We start from the raw sequence: 19,363 nt of genomic DNA, 5'->3' as shown, positions 1-19,363 counted from the left end.
GGCGTGTGAGCTCAGTAGTTGTGGCACGCAGACTTAGTTGCCCCGCGGCATGTGGGATCTTAGTTCCCCGACCAGGGATGAAACCCGTGTCCCCTGCATTGGAAGGTGGATTCTTTACCACTGGACCACCAGGGAAGTCCCAAGATGTGCAAAAATATTAACTGAAGTGCACACTCAGGAATTAGAGTAGTTTCCCCAAGATGATTCATTTAATTTTCTTTCTTTTTTTTTTTTTTATAAACCACTTTATTGAGATAATATATCACACAAGTTTTCCTTCATATCATATAGAGAGTGCACTCGAGTGGAACTTCAAAATGTACAAGGATGCATTTGTTTGGAAATTCAGAGTTTTTTTGATGGACTTTTATTTGTGTTTTACCTAGAGGCATCCAACCAGAATTCAAGCCAGTGTAAAGTCTGTAAGTGAGGCTTTTTGTAGACATGAATAACAAGATAAATAATACAATAATATGTATTAGTAAATACAATGATATATATTAGTAGAAGCATAAAAACAAGTTCAGTCAGACTCAGTTGCTTACATTAATAGAGAAAAGTAATATTTATCTTAAAAGTTAGACTTCTAAAATATAACAGCTTGTTTTCTGCTTGGCTTTTAAAATGGAACATGTAAACCTCTAAAAAGATATTAAGATACTTGAAGACCCTGAACGTGTCACAGAGTTTTTCTTTATCTACCCCAGAGGAACTACTGCAGCCTTGGGTACATGACAGACGCTCAGTAAAATCTTGTTAACTTATATTGAGTGTTCTATGTACTAATAATAATTCAAAATAACATAATGAAACCGAGTGAAAAAGGCATGGTCTACCATTCCACATTCAAATTTTCCCCAAGGAATGAACTACTTTGCCTCTCAGATAGAAGCAAAGAACTCATTCAAAAGCAGAGCTGAAGGCTGATGGAGTTATTGTTTATATTTCTCTGGACAGAGGAGTAATTCTGTTGGCTTCAAAGGCCTTTTCTTCTACCTTCCATCACGACGTGCTCGTGCAGGAAGAAGCCTTCATCCTATTCCTACATTTTACAAATGGAAACCCAGAGGAGGGAACAATTTGCCCCAGGTCAGATTCAGACCTTCCCAGATGTTTGTTAACCTGAATTTAATTTTTCCAAATTTCACCAAACAGAGCCGTAGGGACTTTTCTTGGCCCCTTTTTAGTCCAGGAGACTCCCTCCTCCCTCTTTCTTGCCCTCCCATCCGTTATTATCCCAATGCCTCTGCTCCTTAAACAACTCCACTGCCTTCTGTCACTTTCCAATGGCATTTTATTTGCTCTCAGACAACACACTTGAACCTCCTCTCCAAGGTCTCAAGCTAAAGGAATCTTCTAGATTACCCAGAGTGGAATATAAATTGAAGGGCCATTCCTGCATTTCTTCTTAGGCCTGCAGCCTTGGAAACAGTGATGCGTAGCTCCGGGCTTGTACTGATTACTCTCAAGCTTCAGTAATGCGAGTCAAGGCTTTGCTTTATAGTTAATTTAGCTGATGATGAGAGCAAGGTGAAACTTGTGAGGACAGACATAAGTTGGAACAAACCGAGGTCATAGCTTGAGCAGAACCTCCAAGAAGACAGATTGCCTATGGCTCTTAGAGCATCCTTTCCCCAACAGTAGTGAGGCAGACCGAAAGTAGAAAAATGACAGTCTCCTTTGAGGGGCATATGAGGGCACAAAGATTTTTCAAAACTCAGCCCCACAGAGAGGAAATCTGCTTGATATTTATTCAGGCCCCTTTCTTTTAAATCTTGATTACCCTTGGCTCAGCTAGGTGCTAAAATTTATGCACCAGCGACAGGTGATTCTTACGTAAGGATGGAATCTCGGGTGTGATAAATTTGGTCTTGAGACATCTCAGCTCGCTTGCTGCAGATGGCAGTGTCATGATGGCAGAGTTAGAGAGTGGTGTCCTGCTGGGCTGTGGGCTGTCTGTGAAATGGCTACTCAGTTCAGAACTGTCTGAGCCAATTCCTTGAGCCTCAAGGTCATGACCAAGGGGCTCAGCCCAACTATAGGGTTGACATTCATTCTAGCAACATTCTTTCCTGCCCCCTTAGACACTCCTGCTGACTCACTCCTGCTCAAAAGTCCAACAAGAATCAGGTAATCTGTGTTCTTTGTGAATATCTTTGTAATTTGAGGTCTTTGTCTGTTGTGATTAACCGTTGTTAGGAGTGAACTCTATGTTTGTAAGGAATTGCTTATACTACAGAATTTGCATCAACCTGGTTGGTTTGGCTAAGGAGGTATTTTTACCCGCTACATCCCTATCGGGTCCTGCAACTTTCAGGGCACAGGTTCTTAGCCTTTGTTTTGAGGACTCTAAAAATCCCCCCAAAATGCACATACACACACAAATTGTAAACATACATGTCTCTTTCTGGGGAGATCAGCTTTCATAAAATTATCATAGAAGTCTGAGATCCAACAAGTAGTAAGAGTCACTATTGTAGCTGAAGGAAATGTTCTGGAGCATCCTTTGTTCTTTTCAAGTAGATTTCCCACTTTGAATTTTAGATGGAACTTGATCAGAGGGTAGCAACATCAGGCAAGCTTTGGAGTCACATAGCCTTGATTCTGGCTTAGACCCTGGCTCTACATTTCCTGACTGTGCGAGCTTAGACATACCACGTCTGTATGCCTCACATCCTTATTTAGACAACGGATAAAACGGGGAAAATATCACCTCCTTCGTTATGCTATTGTGGGAATTAAATGAGAATATATATAAATCTTGTGGTGTACCTGGCATTTGTTTACTGTTCAATCAGCTGTAGCTAGCAGTAGTAGGAGTCGCGTGGAACTCATGTCTCTAGAGCATGTGGGGTGATGCCCAATGTCATGTGTCTTCTACCTTGCTGCAGTTTAAACCTATATCCTGTCTTTATCTAATCACTGAGTCATTAGCTGCCATTTCATATTCTTCACAAGCATCAACACGGTTTACCCACCACTCTTAAGAAATGTCACATTCCCGTCCTCTAGCCCACCTCTTATGGGCAAAAGAGTGATACTAACTGGCATTAAACTCCTGGATTCCCATTTTACAAGTGTTACTTTCTTCAGAAAAATCACAGTTTACTAATTTTAACGATTCTTCAAAAGGGATATATAATGTATATTTTAGCTAGGGACATTTTTTTCTTACCTTTATGTGCAATAACTTACTTCATCTCCTAGCACATAGTAAGTACTGGTCAATATTTGCTGAATGAATGAAAAAGAAAATCTTAACAAACTAAAAACAAGGGATGTATGCATGAGAACATTAGTTCTTTTCCTAGTCATTCTCTCGTCCATCCTTATTCCCCCGTTCTTCTTCTCTAAAGACCCCCACAAGCATGACTCACCTTGGAAACTACGGAAAATGATGGCTCTATTTGAGGACATTTATCATCCTGGTATCATGTGCTGCTTTTCATTTTGGGATTCGAGGCCAACAGTATCCAATCTCAGTCTCTCTTTTTAAAACTGATATTTCTGTAGCAAGTGTAAAATCATCCTAAATGGGGAACCCCATTTTTTTTATACTAGAGATGACAGTTTTTTGAGATTGGCCAAAAAAATTTTTTGAAGAGAGAATGCACTCAGTAAAAAAGCTGTGTTTATGAAACTGTCATGCGAGCTAAATGTGATGCACTGGAAAAACAGGATGGTAAATTTCACTCTGTACCCATGAGATCTATATCTCAACTCTATCGATAAATACTATTCAAGGGTATGTAAAAATTCCTTCTGTATATATGCATTTTTGTTGGTCTAGCTCATTGCCTAGTCCACGGAAGTTACTTAATAAATATTTGTTGAATGGATGGATTCATATTATATTTTTATTATAATATAAATAACTTATTATTTATATTTATATCATTCCAATAAGGAAAATGTAGTAGTTCTCCATGTAATATCTTTATGGACATATATTTCTGAAGCTCAGCTGACTGATAAACCATTAAAACAAAGTATCTTCTACACCTGTTTTCTATGCCAGATAGAAATTTTAGAGAAGATCGGTGTAAGGCTGTTGAGTGAGTGTGAATTGCCATTTAGTGTGTTAGCAGTTGAGTTTCGCCATTACACCCATTCAGATAGAACAATACTTAAGGAGCCAACAGCAGTCTTGTGGGCGTGCCCCCTTCCCTCTTTCTCTCAACCTTACCTTTTTCATAAGAGAAATGACAAGCAGAATCAGAATGGCACCGGCCTGCCTGACTTAGGGCTCAGACCACGTAAGTGCAGCAGCGCATTCAGCAAGAAGTCTCTGGAGCCTCTCGTCACAGGGGGGGAGACTCACCTGAGAAGTTAGGGGAAAGGTAGCTGTGTGGCCAGAAGAGCTCCCTCTAGCAGCCAGTTTCCTCGTGAGGCGTAATTGCATCTGCGTCATTGGCATCCAGAAGCCAGTGGTTATGTGGGAGAACCATAGAAATAGGGAGGTTACGAGAGTAAAAGGTAATGAAACAGAAAGAGATTATCCCCCGAAGGAACCGTATCTTTCTTTCCTCTCTCCTTTATTGCTACCCCAAGCTCTGTATTCACCTTTGATTACTCAGTACTCTATCTCAGGTGTGTTTTCCCACATCACCACTGATGCTGCTCTTTCATCCTCCTTGTCTTACAAAAACACCTAAGCAAACACATGGCATTGGTCCTTACCTTACATTTCTTTTAGGGGTTGAGAAAAAGTAATCAACATTTATCGGGCATCTATAGGGGCCAGGTAATTTTACTCACTCTCCAACTCAACAGGTTTTAGATGAGGAAAAGTAAGTATGAGGAAGTTACGTAACTTATCCAGAGCTGCCACCTAAGTGGTGAAACTGGGTTTAAAACCCTTGGCTGTCAAGCCTCTGCATCTCTCCATGGAGCTCCTCAGGACAGATAGAAGATCCCGAGAAACTGACTACAAGGACATGCTTGGGGATAGAGAGCGTTCAGTTTGAAGATGTACGTTTTTACTTCCTTGAATTTCTTCTTTACACAGACCCACACAGAGAGGCTCTCATTTGTGTACCTGTATATGTGAGCTTAAGCCTTCTCCCATCTTCCTACTCAGACAACAGCGAAGGTTCCATTTCACAGTTGTGGAGATTAGGGGCTATGACTGCGCTTCTGGTGTCGGGCAGACCAAGATTGTCATGGGAGGTGAAAAAGTAGAAGAGGGGTGGATCGTGATTGCCAGACCAAAGAGTTGTGTGTGGTGACCAAATACTGGAGCACTTTGGTTTTCCTCTTGCCCATGTTGGTGTTCGGAGTCATTGCGCTTGAGTTTGAATTTGACTCAATAATATAACCCATTTGGGGGTTCCTTTTTCAAGTAGCTTCATTCATTGTTGAAGTGCCTGTGCTCCTGTCTTGATAATCTCTCAAATTCCTTCTCCTCATCCTCGCTCCCTGCCACTCTTCTCTACTGAGTTTGAATCCCTGGTACAGAATAGTACACTGAATGCCAGGTGTAAGTCAACAGGTATCTCTGTGAAAATCAGGAAAAACAAAAGCTTACCACTTCCCAGTACTTGTTAAAACATCCCGAAACAGCTTGTGGGCTGGTGCCAAGGTCAAGGAGGTCAGCCCACACTTGAGCTCAGGCGTTTGAGTCTGTCAAATGAGTCAGTCAAATGGGAATGTTGGGGTTTCTTGGCTGGATGCGTGTCAATATCACTGTGTACAGAAGATGTCTGTCTGCTGTACCAGCGTTTGCCATCACACTAAACCATCAACTTAAAGACTGAATAATGTCCTGAGCACATTTGTCTTTACAAGAAGTTCCTTGCTTCAGGGGCAGATGAATTTTGTCGACTATTCTTTGGTCTCCTGTTTCCTTTCCTGGTCTCTCCCTGATCACCTCCTGTCTCCTTCATGCCTCTCTGCACCTCTGCATGAGGAATTGTACTCTCTCCTTGCCCGTTGGCAACATCAGCACACATGCAACGCCTTGTACACCATCCGTCTTCGCTGCTAAAGTGGTCATTCCACGCAGACCTGTTTTCCCACTCATATATAATTCATCTGCCAAGTACATGGCTTGCATAAACTAGGCATTCAATAAATGTTTGTTGAATGAATGCAAGATAGAATGAATAGACAAGCACATTAGTTTATTTTGCTGCGTGTTTGGCTTCACTGAACCATTTGGATTTTTTTCTTTTCAGTGTCATTCATTCTTACTGCCTTTCTGCCTTCCTCAGTCAATATTTATTGAGAGTCTTTGCTGTGTCAGGCACTGGGCTGTATGTCAGCATGAGTGAGACATGGTCCCTACCTCCTTGGAAGGTCCAGAGTGGGTTGTACTGATTATGTTGGTTCTGAGTCAGGCAGCCATACTTGATGAATCACCAGCCACGGGGAGTGGAGCCTTGAAGTGGCTGTTTGTGGGAGGATGCAGAGGAGGAAGACATTATCCCAACCTTGAGACTCTCACAGCTCATGGGGTAGTGAACAAATAAAGACGTGAAATATATAGGATAATATATGCTTAGCAATAGGAAATGGTGGGGTACAATAGAAATGGCTGGGGTGTCCTGCAGAGGTAACATAATAAGTTTTTCTCCCTGGTACAAAATCTCCTTGATACCTTTAAACAGTACATAATTTATATAACAAATATTTTTTCTGTACTACTATGTGCTTGACATTATGCCAGGGCTGGGCACAGGGCAATGCAAAGGAAAAGCGTGAAACTTGCTTCTAGGAAGGTGCAAGCCAAAACACAAAATGGAAGTAAGGATGAGTGAGCAGAAGTGAGAGTGAGAGAGAAGAAAGCAGGCATGGGGATGGGAAGAAAGAGACCAAATCTAAGAGCTCCTGGTCAGTCCCCTTCTTTTAGGTCCAAAGAATTCCAAAGATGGGAGCTTTAAACTCAGGAATGTTAGCTTTCTCCCTTAGAAATTTTTTTTCAAGAAAGAGCTTGACACTTTTGAGGTGACAGAATGTGAATTTTAAAAAATAGAAATATGAGAAATGTCTAAATAACTCCAGCAGTCTAAGTTATTGGAGGCTAGCTTATTTCCAGGTGACTTAACTCTGACCTAAGATTTCCAAAGAATTTTCAGATTTAGCCATCTCTACTATCCATACACTATCAACCATTTAAACAAAGTTTTAAGTCTGTTTCTACTTTCACAATGACTATGATCATTAGACCTTGTGTTCATTTAGTGCATATTTGGAGTTTTTTTGTTGTTTGTTTTTTAACTTTTTATTTCACATTGGAGTATAGTTGATTAACAATGTTATGATAGTTTCATGTGTACAGCAAAGTGATTCAGTTATATATGTACGTGTATCTATTCTTTCTCAAATTATTTTCCCACTTAGGTTTTTACATAATATTGAGCAGAGTTCCCTGTGCTGTACAGTAGGTCCTTGTTGGTTATCCATTTTAAATATAGCAGTGTGTACATGTCAATCCCAAACTCCCTAACTATCCCTTCTCCCCATCCTTCCCTCCCTGGTAACCATAAGTTCATTCTCTGAGTGTGTGAGTCTGTTTCTGTTTTGTAAATAAGTTCATTTGTATCATTTCTTTTTAGATTCCACATATAAGCGTTATCATACGATATTTCTCTTTCTCTGTCTGACTTACATCACTCAGTATGACAATCTGTAGGTCCATCCATGTTGCAGCAAATGACATTATTTCATTCAGGTGCATATTTATTTGGTACTTACCATGTGCCAGGCAGCGTCCTAGGCCCTAGGAATCCATCAGCCCCAAATCATTGACCCTGTGCTGGCATCAATAATTTTGACTTTCCTTTTATAAGGTATATTTCAAGGAGCCTCTGGAAGGGTCTTTAGACTATTTTTTGTTAAAAGGATTCATCATGCACGTGTGTGATTTGGTTGTAATCATTAAAGGGAGTATGGAGCAGAGCTGAATAACATAGAAACTCTAAAATTAAAACAATTTGAGAATTTCTAGAAGCATGCCCCCTTGAATAATCCTAAATCAACACTCTATCAGGCTCCCATGAGGAAGGCAAGAGAGGCTCAAAGGACAATTACCCTCTGTACTATCACAGGAAGAAGAGTGGTTTCTTTTAAACGTTGACCTAATGCTTAATATGCCTTGGACACAAGGCTAGACACTTTACATGCATTATTTCATTCAGTTCTCCCAATAACCTTGTGGAATGGGTCTTCTTATTAACCCCATTTTACAGGTAAGGCAGTTGGCGCTCTGAGTGACTAAGGCAGTCACCCAAGACAATACCCCTAATAAAGAGGACAGAGAACACTTAAATCCAGATTCGTTGACTTCCAACACTTGCCTTAGGTAGAAATCTCTTTCCGAATATTCTTATTAAGACTTAGAGCCATTTCTTGGTGGGTCTAAGAAGCTCTTCTCTATCTGAAGACTGAAGGAGGGATTAATTTGGTGTTGGATTTTGTCTTCTAAAAACCGTTGGGATTTCTTAGAGGATGCTATCACCTGCCATTTCTTGGCCTGCCACACATAGGACATGCTAGAGGGTCCCTCTTCAACTCAGCCGTCTCTGCTCTTGGCTTTGAATTTCCATGAAAATGACTGGACACATTCCTCTTATTCCACTCATACCCAAGGCCAGAGAGACATTCTGCTGGCTTTTGTCAGTAATATTTCCTAACGTTGTTATCAGTATCTGTTCCAGGGTCTTCATACCACCTTCCCTTTCTTGTGTGTGTTTGTGTATGTTTGTTATATTATTTCTTATAGTAATTACATTATGTTAATATATTACAATTATAACACAAATACATTAAAATTCAAAAATTGTATATTTTAATCATTAAGAACCAATGCTCAGAGAATGTCCTTACCAGTTGGTTTTAGTAATTAAAGAATATAAGGCGCAAGAACAAATAACAAGTAGCTTCTGAATTTGAAAAGTATCCAAATGGTAGCCCAGGGACCCAAAGGCAGCTCATACCAGGTCTGAACAGTCCATCTTATATGGCTCAGGTACAGGACTGCCTAAAGGCAGGGAACTGGATTAGTCATGGTCATAGAATTTTACAAGTTAAAGGAGCATTTGCCATCCAACCTCTACATTGTACAGAAGGAACTGAATTCTGGAAAGGTTAGTGGTTTGCCCAGAGTCAAACAGGAAGGCAGAACAGCATCTAAAGCAGTGATTCTCAGACTTTTTAATCTGTAGATAAAAAGGAGATTGTTACAATACAGATTCCTGAATCACAGTCCCAGAGAATCTGATTCAGATCGGAGGTGGGGCCCAGGAATCTGTATGATTAATAAGCCTCCTGGGTGATTTGGTGGCTGGTGGTCCTGAGACCACACTTTAAGGAACACTGCTGTGGAATCTAGGACTCATGACTCTCAGTCCAGTTTCTTCCCAAAGGACTAGGCTGCCTCCCCACATGAAAAAACATTCCAAACAAGACATAAGACTCCTGGTGACTCACATTAGGGCTCTTCTGTCCTAACTCAACAATTAATTCCTGAAAGCATCACTCATTGAGTAGTTTTCTTTCACTCACTCCATCAGCCCCTCTGATGTGCCAGGTGCTAGAGATACAAAGATTAAAACACAACTCCACCTCCAAGGAACGCATCCACAGCAGGAGTTGTAGCTACCATTTCCTGAGCCCGTTATTTTATTTTATTTTATTTTTTAAAATTTTGTTTATTTATTTATTTATTTATTTTTGGCTGTGTTGGGTCTTCGTTTCTGTGCGAGGGCTTTCTCTAGTTGCGGCAAGTGGGGGCCACTCTTCATCGTGGTGCGCGGGCCTCTCACTATCGCGGCCTCTCTTGTTGCGGAGCACAGGCTCCAGACGCGCAGGCTCAGTAATTGTGGCTCACGGACTTAGTCGCTCCGTGGCATGTGGGATCTTCCCAGACCAGGGCTCGAACCTGTGTCCCCTGCATTGGCAGGCAGATTCTCAACCACTGTGCCACCAGGGAAGCCCTTATTTTATTTTTTGACCAGGCCATGCGGCATGTAGGATCTTAGTTCCCCAACCAGGGATCAAACTGATGCCCCCTGCATTGGAAGTGAGGAGTCTTAACCACTGGACCATCAGGGAAGTCTTGTGAGCTCATTAGTTATCCATCCTTCATAGAGCTTATCTCATTCCTTACGTTTAGGTAAGCCTGTACAGAATAACAACATGATTTGGGAGTTGTTTGTATATATAGAATCATGCATATTCTCTGAAATTTGTTCTTCACCCTTAATACATATTTGAAGTATTTCTCTTTGTTCTTTATATATGCTAGTCTTTGTAATGGCTACAGAGTATTTTCCAATATTGATGTATTTAACCATTCCCATATAGGCGGATATTAAATTGCTTCTATTGTCTCCTATTGCAAATAGTGCCATGATGGATTCCAAAGTAAGTCTTTTTATCCCCATTTTACAGAGGAGGAGATAGAGGAAAGTTGGTTACCTTGTCCAAGGTCTCACAATGGCAGAATTAGGATTCAAACTGAGGCTTGTCTGTCTCAAAGACCACAGAGTTACTTCCTTTTCACTATTACGCCTTTTAATAATTGCAGTAGAATGGGGTAAGTGCTGGACGAGGTGGGTACTGTTGGACTCCTAAAACCCAGCTGCTGCTGATAGGACCTCGGGGTCTTCAGGGAAATGATGTTTGAGCAGAATTTAGGAGTCTTCTGGGCAGAGGGAGAAAGCCAGCCTAGAAGGAGATATAGGTTTATTGCAAAACAATCAGTCACACATATTGATCACCTACTAAAGGAAACCTATAATACACGCTTGTGGGGAGATTCACAGAAAAAAAGATGTGATATTCGCACACTGGGATCTTACAGCATGATGGTGTGTGTGTGTGTGTGTGTGCGTGAAAATACTAGAACAACAAACTAGTGAGCATGGTATAAATAAACACCCACCTCATTTGGCAGCCTCGTCAGAGCCCTGGAAATGAGTGGGCCATGGGGTCCTGTCTGCAAGGCATGTCAAAGAAACGTGCCCTCTTAATAACTCGGTTTCTTCCTCTGAAACGAAGGAAGTACTGTCTAGTCCCTGCCTACTTGTCAGGGATGTTGCAAAGCTTGGTTAATATCTGTAAATGTTTTGAGCTCCTCCAAGGTGTGTGTTCTATAAATAGGAAGTATTAGTAGCAGCCATCAGAACCCAGATGAAACTGAACTGAACTGCAGTTCTCTGAGAAAAAACCGGAAATGCCCTCAAAGCCTAAAGCCCACCCTGGGTCCGTCACATTGACCCTCCTTTAAAAGGGAGCCTGGGTCTCATATAGGGCATCGCCGGAGCTCAAGTGGGAAAATTCAGGAGACTCACTGGATTTTCTAACATTTAATTTCCCAGCTGATTACTGTGATTTAAGAGCCCATCTGGCACAGCCCATTTGTGAGGTATGTGTGCGCAGGGAAGTGGGACTCTAGTAAAGGCAGAGATCTAACAGAGAAAAAGAACACGCAGAGTGGAGCCAGGCCATGTTGGAGCCCTTGGCTAAGATGTTTAAATAGGAATTTCATCGTATTAGTGTTAGTGAGGCCAATAGGCCATATGTTGTAAGAAAGGCAGTTAGGGTGCCAGCGTTTCTCTTTCTCAGGGCTTTTATGTTCGCTTAGTGAGGATTTGGTGGTGCCTTTGTCTGCCAGGGGTCTAGGGGGAGCTGTGAACAAGCTCAGAAGAAAATCCAGCTCTGGGTTTCAGCAGCAACATATGAACATCTCTACCCGCAAACTCATGGGAGCTAAGCAGATGCTGGGAGACGCACACTACACTCCCGCACAGGGATAGTGGGGATCGTTTAGGACAGGGGGGTGCCCTGGAGCTCATGGCCCCCTTACTCTCATTCCCCCCAAAGAGCGGGGGATGGAGGAAGCCATATGTCAGCGCTCATATCCTCATGGCCCCTTCAGCGTAACTGCAGTTCCAAATCAAGCCACAGGCAAGTGGATTTCATAAGCACTAATAGGACTTACAGATGTGCAGAAACCGACGTTGTGAGGCTCAGCTGAACTCCCGGATGGAATTTCTCGTAATTTTCCATTACCCGGGGGATCCTATGTAAACCTGGTCCAGACAGAGTTTTTATTGTATCTTATTTCTGAGCTCCAACCGGGCCTTCCCTCTGGAGGTCAAGCCTCTCGGTCTCCTTGAAAATTCCGATCTGAAAGGTAGAGGCTCCTGATTCCTGCGGTCACCACTTCTGCTGGGGCTCCAGGTCCACAAGGAAAAGTCATCAGCGACTTGATCTTAATCCTTCGCTGCCTGTGCACAGGTCACTGAAAACCATCTGGCAGTCCCGACCCTTCATGTCCGTTTGCCAAATGTATTGAAGCGGGGAAGAACTGGCGAGTCCATCTGTGGTCCTCCGTGGTGACGGAGGGATGGACTAGGTAAAGGTCTGACTTTGGGAGGACCTGTGAGCCCTGCCCGTGCCGCTCAGTCAGAAGGATCGCTGACCTCTCTGCCCTGGTTGGAAGATTTGCACCTTGACAGGCTGCGAGGCTGAGTTCTTGGGGCTGAGGCTAGGAAAACGTCCTCTCCCACACCTCAGAAATGTGAAAATAAACTTGGCGCCCCTACAGGTTGGAATCAATACCTAATTCCCCGTGGGAGATTCCTACCCTGCCTCTTGGGAAAGCGGATTGCATAGCCCACAGCGTGGAGTTCGGCAGAGAAAGATCACTAGGAGTGAGGAAGTCTTTGATGTGGTCCCCTTAGGCTTCTGCTTCTGGAAAGGGACTTTTCCTCTAATTACTTGGACCACAGACAAAAGTTTCGCCTTCTTGAAGGGACAGGCATCCATTAGCGAACCTATGAAATACAGTGAGACCTCGTTTACAGTGATGGAGCTTCCTCAGGGCCTAAGGATGTCTGGTGAACTCTGTGTCTGAGTGCCCTGAAGACAGGGCAAGTCTCCTGATTTCAGGTCCTGTTTCATCACAGATGTCTGACCTCCTAGCAGCAGGGAGCTTGGCAAAGTCAACGAGGTAGGAGGGAAGGCATCCGTAGCTCATCATTGTCTTCTCCTTGCCCCTGCTGGCCCTCACCTAGCACCAGGAACCTTCCAGTCTTCCCAGGAGAAATGGTAGTGCCAATCTGGACCAGCTGCATTGCCCAGAGAGAGGTCTTTGTTATAAAATGCATCATCGCACATAGATTCTGCGGAGAACTAAATTAGGATAAATGGATTTGGCATCCCGGGCTGCACAGAAATTGCTCTTTGTCATGATTTTCCTTGCCTTCAACAGAGACTTACCTGTCAGGAGGTTTGCATCTCTCAGTGATTGAGGGAAGAAGATGGGAGTTGTTTTGCAATTTTTTCTACCTTATTCTATTAACTTAGAGAGTACTCTAAAGATTGTGTGAATAAAATATGTAAGACCTATTACATATAAGATAAAAATTCAACCTGAATTCCTTTTTTATTAGCTAGAATGTCCAGAAATAATATAATAATAACAATTATACTTTACAGGAATTAAAAACTTTATCACATAGAGGTTGCTAAATAGCTAGCTCTTCCCATTGTCATGAAGAAGACAATGCAAGAGGATTTGGGGGTCAGTCAGGAATGGCAAATACTTAGTATATGTTTCACCATCATCCTCTTTCTCCCAGGGCAGTGACAACTTACTAACGCTCATAAAACTCTTTCCTACTGCGATCAGGCAGGATTTCAGAATCCTTCTCGGTTTGTACTCCAGACACCTTCTACTAGTCAGTCAGAGTTGGCACAAGGGGTTTCATTCTTAAAAAATAAAGATAGAAAAAAAAGTGTCATCTTGAGTTTTTCATGGCATCATTAAAATGTTTCAAGAAGGGATTTTGGACTATATCTGTGGCTTTTGCCAGCCTTTTCTGTTTACCAATCATTTAGGCGGGATTCAAGACTCGACTTTCCACTTACCCCACCCATTCTTGTCTGCCACCCCAAAAATATCACACCAAAAGAAATGGGAAATGTGATCGTGCTTTTATGAGCCATCCATGAGGTGATGTCTGGTCCATATTAAATGTCAGAAATAAATTATTTATGTGAGAAGAAAACACAGAGGTGTCATTATATTATGGATATTAATCCTACCCAAGAAGAGCAGCTTAACCACCTTGAGTCCCCCTGAGGGACACTAGGAGTTTTCCAGTTATCCTTTAATAACCACCCGCCTTGGGAATATATAGAAAATCTGTCAACATTTTTCACAGGACACTGTACATTTGATGCCCTCTCTTCAAATCTTGAACTCATCTTCTCCTCGTTCCTGCCCCATGTGTGAAAACAAATAAAACTTTAGCAAGCACTAACAATTACACAGGGAAATGGATGGACTGGGTGTAGATATGCTAAAAGCATTTTGTGGACTCAGGTGACCTGTTGTCTGTCACTCCTGGTCAGAGTTATAGGACCACACAGTTGGATTGGCTTGACTGGAACACACTGCTAGAGACCTTTCTCAAACTTAGTTGACCTCTGACATCAACCTCCAATATGAGTGTTTGGTGGTTTATTCTTTGGGGTTTACCAAGATGGCAGCTGCTAGCGTACATGTGGCCAAGGTCTCCTGTATTTGGGAATTATATGTGATACAAATGCCTGACTAACAAATAAAGCAGAGTGAGAGAAGGGGCACCATGAAATTCCTTCAGCCTGACCTAGGACCCTCTCACCAGTTTCGGGGTAGGGAGGAGAGTCTTAATTCTGGTGCTGTCATTACAATAATATATGAGCTTTGGAAAGACTCTTAACTTTCCTCTCTGTCAGCTCTCTACCACAACATGGAGTAATAATATCAGTTAGACTTACTGATGTGTAGAGCATTTTGCAATCTGAAGCATTAGCTCATATGAGATGGAGAGGCCAAACATTCTGTTCCTTACCCTGTGTGCGGAGTATAAGACTGAATTTCAGGGTGGACTAAGGGAAGGTCAGTTTACAAAATGTGAAAAAGATGTGGTCTTTGACCTCAAGGCTAGAGGTGAGAGATTTGGATGACAAGTGTGTGTGTGTGTGTGTGTATACATATATATGTATATAGGTGTGTGTGTGTTTATATACACACACACAGATATGTACCTATACCCATGTTAAATTAGAAGTTGCATTACTTTATACTTTGAGAGGTGTCTCTGGGCAGCATTTTAGTTTGCCAGCCACTGTTAATATGGCTATTTTTCTTTCTGCATCTCAAAGGACAGACTCCTTAAAGATTTTCCAATATGATGTGAAAAACCATATTTTTATCTGAATGTTATCTGAATTGACTTTGTATGCATCTGATGCAGTCTTTCTTCCAGACTAGCCTGGCTGTGTTGATCATTTGTTTACTGGTATCTTTCCGTCGTCCACAAAGGACTGGCAGGGTTGGAGGGAGGGCAGGTGGTGCTGTAATGAGAGGTATCTGACATGTTTTCTGTTCTTTGGGGCATTTGAGAAAGCAGTAAGCCAACTTATGAAGGAAAGCACTTCTTTGGCAATCTAGACGGAAAAGAATCCTTCACTGCAGGACTAGGTGTTGCACTGACCTTGTAAATTAGTTCTTCCTGTCTTTGATGCTCTAGGATCATGCAGCATCCTAGCAAATATGTCCTCACATTAGGGCAAGACAGCCCTCTTGTTTCGAGCAGGCAGGACAAATAGCCAACAGGCGACAAGGCAGGGTTTCCTGGGGTTTGGGCTACTGCAGCTTCCTGGACAAATGAAAAAATGCAGGTGTCACTGCCCTGCCCCCAGGCCAGGCGGGTCACAGGGCAATTGCCCAGTTGCCCGCTGGGTGAGGCCCACCCTGCTCTTTTCCCTGCAGGTTCATATTTCATGTTGATTGAGCCACGATGCCTCTGTGGCACAGAACATCTGAGGACATGCCTTGTAGGGAAAAGGTCAGAAAGGACGCCAGCGATCTCCACGTCCCTAAAATCCAGGGCTCACTTGCATGGAGTCGTTTGTAAAGGCTGGGCCAGCAGGGCTGGTTGCAGGGCTCTGTCTTCCTCTACAAATGGCAGGAGCAAACCCTCCATCTTGCTAGCTTCAGGGTTGCCTGGCTGCCTTATTTCAACTGAGGCAGCACAGCTTGCTTTAGCTTTGAAGTGTGAAAACCAAATACAGGTTGGCAAAGGGAAGAGATGGAAGCTGCATAGCCTTCTTGGAGCATGAAGGCACACACTCCACTCTATGCAGCAAACGCAGGAACTTTTCCCGTCTCCTTAGCAATTCCTTATCCCATGGGCACCCCTGAGAATTGTGATTGAAAACAGCAGCGGGCCTCGTTGGTTGCCCCTCACTGGGGCTCTTCGGTTGTAGCCGGTGGGCAGATGCTGTGAATTTCTCTAATTTGGGAAGGGACCCGTAGCTGTCCCCTTCCAACTCTCTGGTGTGTGTCTTCCTAATCTGCTCATGACAGCGAGGCAGGGACACACACACACACACACACACACACACACACACACACACACACACACACACACACGCACACAGACTTGACTGGTTTGTCCCAGCACCCTGAGCAATGATTTTGGCTATTTATTATCTCCCCCTTCTATGTCCTAGAGAAGATTTTAGAAATTCTAATACAGGAGGCTGAGAAAGGAAAATATTGGCTTCTACAGTACAAACATCTCTGTCCTGAAAGAAAATGTTAATTTTCCCCTAAATCAAATGTTGACATATATCGGCCGCTGCTGAAGATGTGTCACTATGGGAGAAGGTCTCTGCTCCAGAGCATGGATATCGGGCCGGGGTCTGTCCTCTGAAGCGCTAGCTGGTTTAGAATCTAAACAGGTTTGGTTCAGAGGTTTTATGAATCGTTGCAGTTAGTTTTCAGAAAGCTGATCTCTCTGGGACACCCTCCTGAGCAGGGAAGCAGGGAGCCAGGGTTCCACTCTGTGCAGCGCACTCTTTTCTGCAGAAGCCTGGGCCCCTCCTGGGCGTCTGCAGTGATGCAGGCGCTGCTTACCTCTGCCCAGGGATACAGGATTTTAACCGGCGATATGGGAGGGGAGAAAAGGCCAGCAGAGTGGCGAAAGGACGGAATCCACAGGCAAAGGGAAATTTCCAGTGCTTTACCTGCCCCTTTCCCCACTGCCCCCAAAACACACGGTCTAAATATTCTTCTTTGTTCAACACCTATGTTTTTAAAATTCCAAATTAAGTTCCCCCACCCACTCTCTCCCTCCAACTAGACGTACACACGCGCGTGCACACCCTTTTCTCTTGTTAAGTTTGAAAGATGATATATACAACCAGCATGCTTTGCCAGTGTGCACGGTGAAGGCCAAGATTGATGCAGAAGGTTGGTGCGACGCCGCCGCAGAGCAGCGTGATCAGAATGCAAGATGGAGCACCGGGGGAAAGGCCAAGAAATACGTCTGTGCTTGGAGTTTACACAAGTCTCCTTAGCAACTTGTCTGAATTTATTTTTCCCTTAATGTGTGTGGGTTTCTTCCAAACGCAGAGTGAAAGGGGAGTGGAGTGTCTAAGTCCCCTCTTTCTCTTCCCTGAGGGCGGAATCCTTGAGTTGCTGAGGGAGCCTTTCTCCCCCTTACCAGCGCCTGCCCACCCCTCCCCTCCCCCATCTAGGTAGCTCTGATCCTTTGCATCGTGACTCTGTGGACAGTTGGTGGCTTTCCAGAAATTCCCATCCCCGTGGGGGAATGATGGGACCTGTTTCTGATGGCCACAGCTGTGCAGGTTTCTGCCACAGCCTCCCGCTCCTGGTGCCTGCTCTCGTGTGTGGCATCTGTGGAAAGGTGCCTGTTTACACGCCAGCGTGTTGTAAAATAAGGGAGAAATAGCATAGCTCCTTTCCTCTCAACTGTGTCTTTTATTTTTCTGTCTTGCTCGTTTCCCTTTCTGTCTTTCATCACCTCCTGACACACACACACACACACACACACACACACACATGCGGTACTGTCATTCTAATTAGAAGATGAATATAAAGCTTTCAGAAAAAAACCTGACTCTTAGGAATCTGATACGTTGGATTTTATGTGACTGGGCTTGCTTCAGGGAAGACAGCCGTAAATACTGCAGTGGTTTTCCCTACAATTGCTGTACCTGGAAATAACTCTAGGGAAGTACAGTTGCTGCCTCGTTGGAGCCGATGTTGAATATAAATCTTAATATTTCTTCTTCTTGCCCCCTCCCCTTTTAGAGTCAGGGGAAAAAGGAAAAAAAGAAACCTAGCCAAAAAACCGTTAAGGTTTGATTCTGGCTTTTTTACAAACAGATGTTGCTTGTCATTCTGTTGGTGTTAAGTAGGCACCAGATTGGACCAAGCGGCAGTGTGTGTGTGTGTGTGCGTGTGTGTGTGTGTGTGTGTGTGTGTGCGTGTGTGTGTGTGTGTGTGCGTGTGAAAGAGAGAGAAGCAGAAGAAGGAGGGAGGGTGGGAGAGAGAGAGAGAGGCTTGGAGGAGAGAGAAAGAGTGTGTTGGGGGTGGGTAGAGGGCCGGAAGGCAAAACCAGATCGATTTTGGGAAAAGTTGAGAGCAAGAAGTAGGTAATATAGATTCATACCTCTTTTTTCTTTCCAAACTTCAATGTGACGGAGACTTTATAAAATCATATTCCATTTGGTTGATTTTTGTTGTTCCGGAGGAAGGGGGAAATGTGGAAATCAGTAGATGTGGAGAGCCCTGGGTGAGACAGGCTAAGCTCTCCTGGAGTGAAACGCAGAGAGGGTTGGCCCGCTCTCCCTGGGTGAATCTCTACCCTGGAGTAAGGCAAAAGGTCTCTGTTTCAGCTGAACTTAGTTTCTTGTGTTTGATGGGCGCTTCTTTTTGTAAGTATCATTGTGGAGGTTCCAGGCTCTTTTGTACTTTTCCCAGAACAAGAATCCCCCTGTTACACAGCCAAGGTTCTAAGGAAATACAGACTCTTTACCTATTGCATAGCTCCTTGCCTGCAGGATCCAAGTGATCTAATCCTCAATATTCCCCCCAGCCACCCTGTACCCTCACTTAATTTGTAGCTTTCTAATCCAATTGTGGTATGCTTTCTCAAGAACAAAACATAGCTTTGAACGTAAAAGTGTTAAAGTTGCCTGGCATATAGAAAGCTTTGTGCAGCATATAATTCGTTTATATTCAAGAAATGACAGACATTCGATTTTTTAAAAACATGTGTCTCGTGTTTCCATACCAGAATCAGGGTCTTCTATGTTTTTTAAAATTTTAGTTCTCGTAAAAGCCTTTTTGGCTTTATTAACAATATAGCTAGAAAGGAATTTGTAGGCTGGCACCCTTGCCTGTATTTTAAAAAGCAAGAAAAATTGTCATCCTGAGCAAACTTAACGCTTTCAAAAGTGAAAGCGACCTCCTTAGCCAGCTGCACACGAAACAACTTGTTACTGGCAGCCCCTCTCTCTTTTGTTTCCTCGGGTGTGTCAAAAGCAAATTTGC

General features: G+C 43.3%; 2 long non-coding RNA genes across 5 annotated transcripts in view; one reads left to right on the top strand and one right to left on the bottom strand.

The window, feature by feature from the left end:
* LOC309604869 overlaps window positions 1-19,363 on the top strand; it is a 241,522-nt gene that overhangs the window by 172,432 nt on the left and 49,727 nt on the right. The gene's annotated exons all lie outside the window — the stretch shown is intronic.
* On the bottom strand, window positions 209-18,247 carry LOC309604874. The gene is made up of 2 exons (XR_014231110.1): window positions 15,492-18,247; window positions 209-13,719 (listed from the first exon to the last, which is right to left on the bottom strand). It is a non-coding gene; the product is annotated as an uncharacterized lncRNA (long non-coding RNA).

This window comes from Balaenoptera borealis (genome assembly GCF_965194805.1).
Source record: "Balaenoptera borealis genome assembly, chromosome: 11".
NCBI lineage: Eukaryota > Metazoa > Chordata > Mammalia > Artiodactyla > Balaenopteridae > Balaenoptera > Balaenoptera borealis.
This window is presented reverse-complemented; position numbering and strand designations above follow the sequence as displayed.